Source organism: Lates calcarifer, linkage group LG10 (assembly GCF_001640805.2).
Source record: "Lates calcarifer isolate ASB-BC8 linkage group LG10, TLL_Latcal_v3, whole genome shotgun sequence".
Classification (NCBI taxonomy): Eukaryota; Metazoa; Chordata; class Actinopteri; family Centropomidae; genus Lates; species Lates calcarifer.
The window spans coordinates 4864752-4878097 of NC_066842.1; the positions used below are offsets into that span (position 1 = coordinate 4864752).

A 13346-nucleotide genomic window follows, 5' to 3' on the forward strand; every position below is an offset into this window, starting at 1 on the left:
TTTCTTTAATGTTTTGCAGGGGGTATTCACTGGATTATTTCTCTTTTTGTCATTTTTACACTTCAGTTTTTGTACGGATTAAACAAATGAGATATAATGTGTTAATTTATGAGCTTTAGAGGTGCTGGTAGGCTGGTTGTTAGTTGTAGATGGAGCCTGGCTAGCTGTTTCCCCCTTTTTTTCAGTCTTTGTGCTAAGTTTAGTTAACTGGCTGCTGGCTTCATATTTAACAGTTATTACTATTGAGAAGGCAAATTAGCAAATTTGGAAATACGTCAGCCATCCTCAGCCTCTGCTGAGATGGACCTGCTGACTCCTGATGTGGCTGAAAACCCTCTATTGTTTACTGACTCTGAGTTAAAGTAGATATACAACTATTGTAAGCTGTTAAGTATAATTTATTGACCAGATATTCTGATTACAGGAGACAGTCCCTGTTCCATGCAAAGCCTCTCATTTCCCAAGAACTCTCTAAAACGCATAAATATGTCCCAGGTTCCAGCTGCCCGTCTCCCAAAATAACTTGTTTTCAAAACCAGCGTTTTTCATTTTTCCACCCAAGCCATCTTAGCAAAACCAAAAAAATGTTAAGTGTTTATAATTTGTCAATTGTGCTCATTGTTTTGGTTGCCGTAACAACAAAGCAGCTGTTTGAGTTCACTTTTTCCATGTTTAGTCTCCTTTCTTTTCTTCTCTCACTTTCTTACCTTCTTTTCTTTTCGGTTTTAATCATATCAGTATCACAGTGGGAAGGTTTACATTTTTACAGCCACAAAAGCAACATTTTATTTCAGCAGCATTCCTCCTGGTATCATTAGACATCGCTGTTCTGTAGGAGCAGGTTTTCTTTCTGCTCTGTAGAGTACATGAAGTCTACAGATACTGTCATGTAGTTGTCCTCAGATGTCTTCAGTCATGTCTTTAGTGCTTTATGGTTTATTAAGTGGTCTTATGTTCTGGTATAGATTCTGTCTCCCTGACTTGATGGCATTTAGAGGTGTTGCCTATTTGTGGCATCATTATTATCTGTTGCAGTGTGTGTGGCTCAAACCTTTATTTTAATAATTAGTGCACACTTTGACTCTCATCCTTTGAGCAAAGCAAACTCTGTCTAGTTTAAAGTTTCTGATCAAATCACTCGTTACCTGTTGAGACCTGGGGTTTGTGTGAGATTTTGTTATTACTCAAGGAAACATCCCCCAAAACTCCTCCACCAACACAGTGACCATATCTTCCTGTTCACATTCATCTCACATGATCATTCAGCCTTTTTTCTTTGTTTTGCGTTTATCATTTGTTTATTTTTAAGCATCACATTTAGCATTTTAATGACTTGTTTTAAGTTACCTGATGTGTGTGTGTGTGTGTGTGTGTGTTTTACTTACAGAAGATAAATTAAATGCTCTTTGTATGAAGAGAGGAAAAGTTCATAATTTTCTCATTGCAGCAGAATATCTTGGTCCATATTTGCTTACCTGAATTTAAAGGGATCATCCACGTGTAAACAAATCCCATTAGATTTGAACCTGCTGTCACTCTGACGCTGATCGAGAGGAAACAGAGTTATTACAACTAACACTTTGCAAATTCCAATTTATTTCCAATAATCTCCTAAGAAGTTTCCTGAAAAGAACCATATACTTTGATGCTAATTACAGGAAAAATAAAGATTTGTCAGTCATTACACTTCCAGATTCCAGATCTCTAAGTGCTAAGCTAACACATCAATACTCTCAAAAATATACAAATAAAATTTGATTGACTGATTTTATTAAGAGGATAGCAGGTGAGCTACACATGCAACATGTCTGCAAACAAACATATGATTCAGCATCAATAAAGTTTCCAGTAGTAAATGAATGACTTATAGATTCACTGGGGTTTAATGAAGGAATTTCTCCCATGGAAATTCACTCAGAAGTCAATAATAAACTCAACACAACTAACTGAACTAACTAATTGAACTTTGTCTCTGTTTTCCTGTAATTAGCATCAAACTTCATGGTTCTTTCCAAGATACTTTCAAGAAACTATTAGGAAATAACAGACCTGTAACAGAAACCATTAACAACAACTAAATATGATTCTTTTGTTTTCAAATCTTCAGGGTCAAAATGTAAAGTTTCTTAACTTTGTATGCTCTTAACTTCAGAATGAACAGGTATCTGTACCATCTCATATCTTTGTGGTGCTGATATAATCTGACACTCATGTACGTTGCAGCATGTAGCAGGTTTAAATACTGGTTCAGATACAGGAAGCGATCCTGATTTTTCTTGTTGATTTTCCAGATAAATCTCAGTATTTTACAGTGAACATGAAAACAGATTTACCTGTTATTGTGCACCAAAATATGGTGTGGTGTGGTGAGGGCACAAGTGTGGTGCAGTATGTGTGTGTGCTACCGGAGGGCAAAATGCCATGTCAGTTTGGATCGGAGGTTCCTGTTCCCTGCCAGGATGTCCTGTAGCAGACCCCACCCTCCTGGTTATAGCAGCATCTCTCTATACTTTTAGACATACAGTATGTACTGTATGACTTTGAATCTGATCCATGTACCTGTCATTTAACCTTCTCTAACACACACACACATGCAAGCACACGCTTCTGCACTTTTTTGGCGTATGAGTCAAATAGAAGCAGTCGGCTCGTCCCATAGGTGGTGGTGGAAAATGATTCAGGAGAGCAGGAAGGAGGTGGTGGGGGTGAAGGTTTGAGAAAGGGGGTAACTCTGTGGCCCCCTGACGTAGGAAACGCACACACATGCATGCACACACGAGCGCAAGCAAACAGACACACACTTACACACACAGCAGTCCATGTCCGCACGTCATCGCTGCTGTGAGGGCTGCTTCTGTGGTTTCATTGACGTAGATGAATGAAGCATCACAGCATACAGTCCATTTAATTCACACACACACACACACACACACAAATATAAATAGACAATATTTCACATCCTTTTCTTTCTTTCTGTAATCACATGCACACACACTTCAGACGGTTAAATGCATTTCCTGGGATATTTCTCCGGTGCTAACGGTCAAAACATCAACACACAGGCTCACATGAACACACACACACACACAGACACACACACACACAGACACACACACACACACAGACCCACATTAACACATGCACATGTATGTTGTGGAATACATAGTAATTTGTCCTGTTTGTTGGATTGTTATTTTAATCAAAACTGACAAAGAAACACAACAGCTTCTGCTAAGTTTAAAAGTTGACTTTTAATTTTGTCAGTGATTCTATATTTATGTTATACATTAAATTCATGTTTAAATTAAGATGACAATTATTTCTATTTTCTCTTTTTTTGTTTTAAAGTTTTTCAGTAAGAAGAACTTTTCATGATCAGGTTGAAGCGAATGTGATTACAGACACTCTTTACTAACTTTTGTCTGACTAAGACACACACACACACACACACACACAGATACACACTCATATAGCAGCATATACATGCACACACATGCACGCAATCTCACACACACTTGCATATGTCACAGAATACACAGTTTCACAAGTGAATTCTCACTCATATGCTGACGCACTCGTGCTGACACTTACTGACTCACTCTCACACTTTCTCTTCTTCTTTGATCTCTCTTTAAATTCTCACACACACACACACACACACTCTCACACACACAAACACGCACATTAGTCTCACTAGAGTTGTAATTCTTAATAAACCTGCACAAACACAATCTCGTTCAGCTTTTTCAGAACATGTTTTCACCACTGATTTGCCTTTTTCACACTCAACCTCCAATTTTAAATGTAAATAATGTTTCTATACATGAACACAAACACACAAATTCAACATTTTGAATGTGATAATCTGTAAACCTGTGAAATTTATAAACACTCATCACATCGATCGGTCATCATGAGTCATTCATCACTTTTATTTTACTTGAATTACCCAATAACAGAGAGGAGAAGTTTCCCTGCCATGTTTTATTTATCATTATCTCATAAAAAAAACAACATTTTCCTCACAACTTTTCCAGCTGTTTTCTTTTTCCAGTTTTTAAAATCAGAGTTTTGATGAAATTTGAATTTTCTTCAGAGGATCTTGATTCTCCTCTGCAATTTTTTAATAAATTGACATGGAGCTCTTTTAAAATGCTGGATAACCTACAAAATAACATGAATTTTCTGATCCACAGGATGAATTCATTCAGATTTGATGAACATTTTAGAAGCTGGATCACAGTGAAACACATATGAAGATAGTACCGGATAGTGTGGATGAATTATTACACTGAGAAACAACTTTTTCAGCTCTTTCCTTTTTCAAATTATACAAAAACAGCTCTCGATCCAAATAAGCTCCACAGTTTTTTGTTGTTGAGATTTCAACTTTAAGCCACCTTGATTCTGTTCTTTAACTTTTAAATGCATTAAACTCTTTTAAAATGCTCTGTTCTTTGTAAAATAACATTTTTATAATCCACAGGATGAAGTAATTCAGATTTGATGCAAATTCTAGAAGCAGCATGACGTGTGTTTTAAGTGAAACACATGTAAAGACGATACATGATAGTACTGAAAATACTGAAAATCCACTGAATAGCATCTGTATCTTTTTCAGTTATATGCTTTTCCAGTTTAGATAAAAGCTGTTCAGGATCTGAATAAGATCTACTTTTCTTTTCTTTTTTTTTCTTTTGATGAGATTAAAAGCAGCTTGATTCTCTTTTACAACTTTTAGAAAACTATAACTTCAGAATAAAATAAAATAATATTGACACACTTTACTTACATTTGCTAAACAAATGCCATGTATGACTGTGTGTGTGTGTGTGTGTGTGTGTGTGTGTGTGTGTGTGTGTGTGAGAGAGAGAGAGAGAGAGAGAGAGAGAGAGAGAGAGAGATTTGATAAAGAAACTGAAAACCACGATGTCTCTTTCCCTCCATAATACTTTTTTAAAAAAAATATATAAATATTATTTGTCATTAACTTTTCATTTAAAGAGGATCAGACACACACACACACACTCACACACACACACTCACTCACCCAAATATCCAAATATACACAAATATAAAACAACACGTAAAGAGCCCCTGTTTATCATTAGTAAGCTCTATCTAACTAACAGATAATGGTTTATAACACACTATAATGTAGTTGTATACATGTGCATATGCTTGTCATTCATTATCTGTTTATACACCAGCCTTCACTTTAGGTAAATACATTAATATAAACACTTATAACTACTTATCACTAAATTACAGTGTGTTATTAACCATGTATTAAATGTCTGTATACAGCTTATATGGTGAGGTATGGAGACTTTAAGTGAAGTGTTACCTAAACATAAAAACATCTAACACAGATGACACAGAGGACAGAGGCAGTGGCTGTTATTTTGTTATATTTACCCTGCACCTATAAAACTCATACAACATAATGACATTTCTCAGCTGATTCACATCAACACATATGACTCATGTTTTGTCTGATTCATAGTATTTGAATGTAAAGGAGCAGCACTTCACACATTAGACCTGTTTATCCAAAAATCTGTGGATCATTAACTTTAAAAGGAAAAACTATCAGCAGCTGTTATTATAGGAATTTCATTAAACCCTCTAAATATCACATGCTTTAAAAAGTTTAGGTTTCTGACTGATGGAGTCTTGTTCTGATTGAGACTTATGTAAACATAATTTCTGTAGTATGATTTTCAAGAACGCCTAAACCAGACAGCTTTCAACTTTTTTAAACTTTAAATATCTAGATATATAGATCACTGAGGGACTTCTTCTCTGGAGGATGAAACTTTTAAAGCACCTCTCTGTGATTTCAACTGTGTTCATGTACATAAGCTTTAATCCTTACAGTCGAAACATCAGCAAACCTGAGGATTATTATATTAATTTAAGGAAATTAATATTAAAAATACCCTCAGCTTAATGGTTTCTTACATTTTCTTGACACCAAACACAAAAAACCCTCTTTTTATCACACGTTCTGTCAGTTTGTAAACAAGAAAACAATGCAGTTAAAGGTTTTGTCCCACCTGTAAATGATAAGTTGTCTGCAGAGTGGATGTCAAACTTTGCAGCTGTAAAAACTGATTGATAATTCCCCCCAGATTTTTAAGAATTTAGTGAATTTAGTTAATCAGTGGTACTGAAGTTTCTCAGAAACAGACCTGAGTGCAGACAACACAGAGACAGATGAAATGTTTAAGACTCAATGATTAGCCCTGGTGAGTTTTAGACATGTAAATATATTGTATGTATATATAGAGTATATCACAGCCTGATATAAAACAGAGACAATGTGACAATCATCTAAACTTTCTTACTGTGAAGATACTGAAAACAAAGTTTAGGTTTTAGAATAAACGACAGTGGATCCTGACAGAAAAACATCCGTGTTGGTTTGATTTTGATGATAGTTTTAAGTCAATTTCAAATAATCTGATTTCAAGTCAGACAACAAATACAATTTAAAAGCAAAGTCTCCTGTTTGATCCGAGGCAGAAAGTTTGTCTGTGTGGCACCTTTCAACAACAGGACAATTAAAGAGTGTTTTACATAAGACAGAAAGGCATCAAGAAAAGAAAAGAAACAAATTAGTAGGATAAGAAAAAAGAAGAGGGTAAAAAAGCTAAAATAGAGTAAGACAGACCAAATAAGTTACAGTGCAGTGCAAGATATGAATAAACAGTCCCATGTTTAGCTTAATAGATGTAGGACAAGAACTTCAGAAAGAACAATCACACAAAAACACACCTGAGATGTGTAGAGGGCAGTAAAATAAATGTGTAGGAAAATGACACCTAATAAGTGAGACAAAACAATATACACGTGAAGAAACATAAAACTCTAAAAATCTGATCTGAAGTCTTTTAACATGTTGAAATATGAGGATTTTAGTCAACATGCATCTATGCTTCATCGTGAGTCAGTTGTTTACCTGGTGTTTAACAGTCAGACTAAACTTAATAACACGTCAGTCATGTCCACGGCTGCTGGTTTTTCTCTTGATCAGAAAACTGATGTAAAAAGTCTGTCAGGGGATCTTATTCTGGTCCTCACCTCCCTCTCTCTCTGTAGTTCATGATTTCAACTTTTGTCTCATCACTTTTTTTTGAGAAAGAGAATTTAAGTGCCCAGTAATCCACTTCAGTTAAGCTCAAACACTTTTCAGTGCCACTGTAAATTGTCAGCAATTGAACAGGAAAAGTTCAAAAAGGCACCGAAAGAGAACTTTTTGGACGTTTTCTGTCTCCTAAACACATTCATTTAATTAATTCATTCATTTTGAATGTTTAGAATTTTTACAGGCTGGTTTGTTTTTTTCTATGTAGACAAGAAATGTGACTTAAATGACAATTTAATATTAACTTTTACATAGATGAGCTTTTGTAAAACTGGACACACTGCTTTGAAACACACTTTTGTCGACCACATAGTTGTGAATTACGTTTTTCAGCTTTTCGAGGCATCTAAAAAAGTAGGTCTGGTGGATTTTTTACTTCTGCATTTCACACTTGTACTTTTTAACTAATTCCAGAAGCAGTCAGATATGAAAATACAGCTGTTCTCATCTGTTTATATCATCTTTCCTGCACCAAGACTCAGTTTTTAGATCATTTTATCTCTTTACACCAACAATTATGGAGGTGTCAATCTGTCACATGGATTTTACATATGTTTGCATTCTGTTTTTAAGAACAAGAAGGAATCTGAAATAGATTATATAGAAAAATGATCAGTTTCATAGATATTCAGTGACTAGTTCCAGTTAAAAATAATGTTTAGATCATCTAATATTCTGTAAACAACAAGGAAGTCACAGTAGTACAGATACATAGCTGTGGGAAGTTTAAAGTTTAAAGACAGCAGACAAATTGTATTAAGCTGATTCCTATATGTGTTTCCCTCAGTTTACTCCATCTGAGCAAAATCTGTCTTAATGTCTGATTTAAATGACAAAAAATCTGAAAACATGAAAGCTGGAGCTGGAGTGGGAAATGAAAAGTGGAAACATACGAACAGCATTCAGGTATGTTATAGTGAGAGCAGCATATGTTGTGTCAGGTTGTCTTGTTTCAACCCTAATATCACTCAGAGGAAATTCTAGTAACTACAGAGTGTCCTCTTTCCAGGAAAATAAGACAAACAGAGCTGTTTTTAGCCCGACAACGCTGAGATTTTTCAGGTTAATACACTCTGCTCTGAAGCAGTTTCACAAGCAAAAAGGTTGCAGAAGTTTTTCAAGCCAAAAGAAGACTTTGTGAACAAGCAACTGGGGTTAAGACGTGAAAATCACAACAGCTGAAGTTTGTTCTAAAGAGTTTTCACGTGACAATGCTGACGCTGAATTTAAAACTGACCCTCACAGAACATGTGGCATCCCAAAACCAGATGCACACAGAACACACACATGTTGGAGTGAAAATAGAAAAGTTCTGAATTAATTTTCACCAGACTGTGATTAAATAATATTTTTTATCAGCAGTGGGACAGAGTAGGTTTGTTAGTTTGTATTTTACAGTCAGTTGACTGATGAACAAATAATAATTCAACTTTGAAATCAGAATAAATTTCAGTTTTATTCCACAAACTGTAAACACAAGATGTAAAGTTTTAGATTCTTGACATTATATTTCAGTGTGTGTGTGTGTGTGTGTGTGTGTGTGTGTGTGTGTGTGTGTGGAATTCCAGGATTGAATTCACTGCAAGTTCACTAGAAAAGCAAATTACAGGCAGTTTAATTCACATTGTTTCGTGTAACGTAAAGTCTGAATTATATTTTCATGTGTATTAATTTAAGTGAGTGATCAAAAAAAGAAACTTCACTTTCTCTTTCTGGGACTTCGATGTTTCTTCAGGGTCAGATGATCAGTGCAGCATGGCTTTAACTCTTACAGTCCAAACATGTGATATACTGATGACAAACAGCAGATATTTAAGATTATTCTGCTTTAACTTGCACTTTGGATATGAGTCACACACACACACACACTCACACTCACACACACTGTAACTCTAAAGAAAAGGACACTGGAGGTTAAATTGTGACAGGCTTATTTGTGAGCTTTAATTGAGACACACCTGAAGTAACATAACATTTGTAGACTTTTATTTACTTTTATTTATTTACTTGTAGGTCACATTTTCAAGGTCATGTGTACATTTTCACTCACTCCTGATGCAGCCACATTTGAAAATACAGTTTACTCAAGTGTTAAAATCACAGTGTTTCTGGTCTGTCGTTGTGTTTTAGGTTGTTTTATCCTCATATTAGAGAGATGTCAAAGAAAAGGAATCAGGAAGGAAGCTGTTATAGAAACAGGATGATCTATTTCAAATGTTCTCAGTCATTAGTTCCAGTTAAATAACAAAGCAAATATCAGTGTGGCTCCTTTTGGTTAGAGTTGGATTTTTAAAAACTAAGAGATCATTTTCTTTTCTCTGCACATTTGTTCCTCTGTGATCTTTCCACAATAACACGGTCCTGATCAGAGCAGCTGCTGCAGTGACTCTCACAGTCCAGACTCACAGCTGAAAAGAGAGAGATCAAACTTCCAGAGAACAAACCCAAAAGCCTAACATCTGTGTATGTGGATACAGGTGGGGGCACTCAGTCAGTTATTTTGTCAGTAGCAATGTGATGCTAATAATTATAATCACAGCAAATCTATCTATGTGGCTGACATCCAAACAAAGGTTCACACCACAGATCATAATCATGGTCCACAACTGAAGCAAGACCACAGGGAGAATCCTGTAAATTCCTACAAGTATTTATCAGAAATATCAGGATACAAATTAAGAAAGAATATTATTAAATAATTTGACAAATATTTCACGTCTTGCAATCTACAGTCTCACTCACACCCGACTGAGCTCGACCAGACACAAAATAACTTTTTTCTTTCTTCTTCATTTCGATCCTTAAACTTTTGCTGGCCAAACAGTCACAAACTCATGCTGTCGACGGCTGTGTCTGCGTCTGCGCGTTCAGCTCACACTTAACATAAAAATGTCTTCCTGACCTGCCCTCCTCCTCCCCCTGCCTCTTTTCCAAACCCTTGCTTTTAGTGGCCACAGCTAAATTGGTATAGTAAACAGTTTTAATGGACTGTTGTGCCTGTTGAGAGTGGACCTGGGTATTGGTGTGTGTGTGTGTGTGGATTCATGCACTTATGCACTCATACACTCCTAGACGTGTGTGTGTGTGTGTGTGTGTGTGTGTGTGTGTGGTTACGTGCAGCTGTGGCCAGATGTTTTTCTACTTTCACAGAGGGGAGCAATGTTCGGTCAACCTGTAAACAATGTTTATCCATCTGTCACGACCACAGGGTTTATCTTTTGGTCACACCGCACATCGTCTGGACGCCGTGAGGATTCAAAAGTTTACAGTTAAAAATAGATTCACATAATTCTTAATTGGAGGAGAACAATTTAAATTTCTCTGGTCTCACTCAGATGGTTCCCAACCAGTTTTACTCATTATCTCACAGCTTCATATTGTTCTCTTCAGGGTGGTTCATTTAATGTTCGTACATTACCAGTGTTAAGTTTAGTGATTGTCCTCGTACTTATGACTTTTAGCCTCTAGATAAAGCTTTTACAAGTACTTTAATCTTACTGAGAAGTGAATTTTCATGTGTAAATTTTCAGAGTGAGTCCTCACCTACTGACTGTTCAAACTCCTTTTTGGAGTTTTTGTTGGGATTTTGGTAAAAGTGTAAAAATGATAGATTTTCTCAAATATTGCACCTTAAAATGTAAAGTGCTATATCTCTCAACAATAATTTCTCATATAAAGCTGAATTTTAACCTTGCTATCATGAAACATGATTAATCATGCTTGGATATGAAGACAGGAGAAGTTAAAATCTTCCTACAGGATCTTTTTTTAAAAAATTTCATTCAGGTTGATACTAATGTTTATTCATTCAACAAAAGCATTTAGTTAATAAGCCACAAAACCCTTCAGCTGAACCCTTCACTGGTGACATTAAAATTTGTCTAAACTGTCATCATATTTAAGTGAGGTGAGATTGACAGACTGAGTCCTTACCTGCTGAACAACAGCACAGCACATTAAATACTTCAGGCGAGCCGGACTGTGGGGATTTTAACACTTTCACATGTATAAAAACCAATGGATTTTCTAAAATGTTGCACCTTTAAATTTCAAAAAGTTAAATCTTAACTTTACCTTCAGGACACACTAAGAAAGGAAAAGTTAAACTCTTCTGATAGTATTGTTTTACATCTTATTTCACAGCTGTTATGACAAAAAGCAGTTTTAAATGTCCACTGACCTCCCTTCTCTGACTGAAATCATTTTCTAATACACCAAAAGCAAAACTGTGCCTCACAGTCTTCCTTATATAAAGTCTTAAAAAGCAGGTTGAGTCGGTTCATCCATCTCAAACTCAGATAAATAATATGAGCTACAAATACCAGTCAAATTAGATTTTCTGCATTTTCATTTTCCTCCCCTCAGATGTTTATTTCAACTAATTTGTATGATTATCCTTGAAGATGCACGTCAGCCATTTTGTTGTGACCACTCACTGGGTTGGTAGCCAGACATATGAGGGCTTCTGCTGAGCAGTCGCAGGAGTAGCATCTGTAACGTTGTTGTTTACCACATCTACACATGTTTTTCTCCATGTCTGGTATTTAGAGTTTTTTTTAAGAGCAGGGCCGGTTACAAAAGCCTTGCTTTCATAAGCAGAGCAGCCTCAGTGAAGCTTCCTCATGTCTGACAGAAAATGGCTGACTGTACAGCTGAAGGCACAGAGCTCCAGAGAGGCAGAACAGCATCTCACAGGCTGTTTGTTCAGAAAGCTTGTGCTAAAGAGGCTGATGTCAAACTCAGAAATTACAACTAATGGTATCTTAGACAATTTACATTGCAAAAAAAGAAATTAGATTGAGGAAAACACATCTTAAGACAGATTATACAACTTTGTATTTGTGAAATTGAATCAATGTAGTGATTCTCTTTCCTCTTTTTCCTTAGGAAATTATATTTATATTGTACATTTAATTACAAGAAAACTCAACGTGCCTAATATTACAACACATACAGACAAGTAACACATGCACAGTATAATAAATGAAATACAAAAAAATGTAACAAGAAAGGAAAAGAGAAAATACAAAAAAAAAAAAAAAAACACCCACCTATTTAAAATCCATGATAAACCCTGCACTTTACTGCAAACACAGATATACACAGATGCATACACACACACACACACTCTCACACACACATGTAGTGTCTTATTTTAAGGCTTACATGAATATCTGTGAGCAAAATTAATTGTTAATATTAAAGAGAAAAAATATTAGACTAATATTAGATACATTAAATTAGAGTTTTATGAGAAAATATTGAAAGGTAATTCTTAAAATATCCGAATCAGACTTTATTCACTGAGTGTCTGTGTACATGTTTCTTGTGGGGGAGGGGGAATCCAGTAGAAAAATAAGATTAGATAGATTAAGAGGGCAACAAAAGTCAGTGTAAAACTATTGTAAGTATTTAGAAACATAATAAGCTAATATACAAAGATGAATATTTAGACAAAAGCAATATATTTAAATACAGCAAAGTGTAAGGGTGTTGTAAGGTTCTGTGTGATACGTCATATGTACATAATGTGTACATCAGCAGTGAAGATGCCCAGTGTAGTCAGTGCTTTAGGTAAATTCAAAGTGCAGATATTCGGTGTGCTACATGGTTGTAGTGATCACTGACTGTCCTTTGTAAATGAACTACCATTTAATTTACTGCATCTGTTGTGTGTGAGTCTTTTTAATGTGTTTGAGAGAAATAATAATAAAAACAGCTATATGTGTGTAGGTGTGTGTGTCGACTCCTGTTCATTTTGCAAGTGGATTCCTGTGATAGTACTTTTGTGTGTGTGTGTGTGTGGATGTTAAACCGTATTAGTTTTTTGACATACATTGTTTGGTATATTTTGATGTATTCTCATTCATTTAAATTCATGTGAGTGTGTGTATCTCACTGTACCGTGGCAGCAGATGCAGAATCAGTCTTGCTAAAAAAAGGGGGGAACTATGAGCCGGCTGTCCTGTGGGCCGGAGGGGTTGAAGAAACGTGGGACGCCCACGGTTGGTGTCCTGCCCCAAAAAGGAGGCTTCTCCTTTGTTACCTGCACTCACACAGACTGTTTTCCTGTTAATTACAGTCCCAGCTCCTTACACGTGTTAAATACTCACTTCAGGTTATAGGAAACAAAACATAATTCACTGTTTGACAGCTGCACATTAACTTAATGTGTTTTTATACATCTCAGGTTATT

At 35.7% G+C, this 13346-nt stretch overlaps 1 long non-coding RNA gene across 3 annotated transcripts in view; it reads left to right on the forward strand.

The window, feature by feature from the left end:
• The window catches only part of LOC108889291 (uncharacterized), a 43722-nt gene that overhangs the window by 23313 nt on the left and 7063 nt on the right, over window positions 1-13346 (forward strand). The window lies entirely within an intron of this gene.